This window comes from Halyomorpha halys, unplaced genomic scaffold (genome assembly GCF_000696795.3).
Source record: "Halyomorpha halys isolate HHAL.00 unplaced genomic scaffold, Hhal_1.1 Scaffold11.1, whole genome shotgun sequence".
In the NCBI taxonomy this organism is placed as follows: Eukaryota; Metazoa; Arthropoda; class Insecta; order Hemiptera; family Pentatomidae; genus Halyomorpha; species Halyomorpha halys.
Window position 1 is genome coordinate 440,173 of NW_027111958.1, and position 938 is coordinate 441,110.

General features: G+C 33.9%; 1 protein-coding gene across 1 annotated transcript in view; it reads left to right on the forward strand.

Moving 5' to 3' along the window:
• Nucleotides 1-938, forward strand: part of LOC106678498 (uncharacterized) — a 17,160-nt gene that overhangs the window by 4,765 nt on the left and 11,457 nt on the right. The gene's annotated exons all lie outside the window — the stretch shown is intronic.

Below are 938 nucleotides of genomic sequence, written 5' to 3' on the forward strand. Positions count from 1 at the left end.
TTTGACATTTTATACTCCTGTTATTTTACACTTATGTTTTTGTTTTGTTTGTTTTTTTTTCTCTTCTTTTTTTTTCCTTTTGTAACTATGTGTTTGTATCTTTTTTAGCCCTGACGAAGCCCTGCAACGTGGGGTGAAACATTGGCTCAATAAAATAGTATAATTCTACTATTTGAGTTTTTTTGAACGCACCCGGACCATATTCCTTTCATCTTTACACACGGTCATTCAATAATCTCCCAGTATTCTATTAATTATTTGGGCCGCCCGTAGCTCAGTGGTTAAGACACGGTCTTAACCATTTGATGTCAATTGGCGGGTGCCGGTTCGAATCTGGCCTGGGACGCGTTGACTTTTTTCAATGGCGGTCCCACAAAATGAAGAACTTTGACCCCCAACCGTGGTTAGGCAGTATATACGACTCCAATGGGGAGACTTGAAAAAAAAAAATTTAATTATTTAATCTTTTTTAACCTTGGTAATACCGCAGGTGTCCATAATGACTCCTTAAGCTCTTTTTTTAGTAAAAATATATGAAAATAATCACCCTATTTTCGAGGGGGTCAACGATTTTATTCACAAAACTATCTTAAACTGCATAAGTAAGTTTCCATTATATTTACAAGAGCACCAACTTTTACTATTACATTTTTCCAAATAAAAACAGTTAGGGCTCACAAAGTATTCATCGTATATGGATTTCCACGGAATTATTTAAATTTACCGTGACTGGTTACCTCGAGTAAACATTACAATATGTCACCAGGGCCCTGTTTCATAATAAAGTACAAACTAATACTATTAGTATTGTAGATTCAACTTAATACAATCACACAGACTTGTACAATAGTAACTTGTACTTTAGTATTTTTTAATTCCTGTAATATCACTAATAGTCATCCCTATCATGAAAAACATAAGTATTAGTATTATTACCA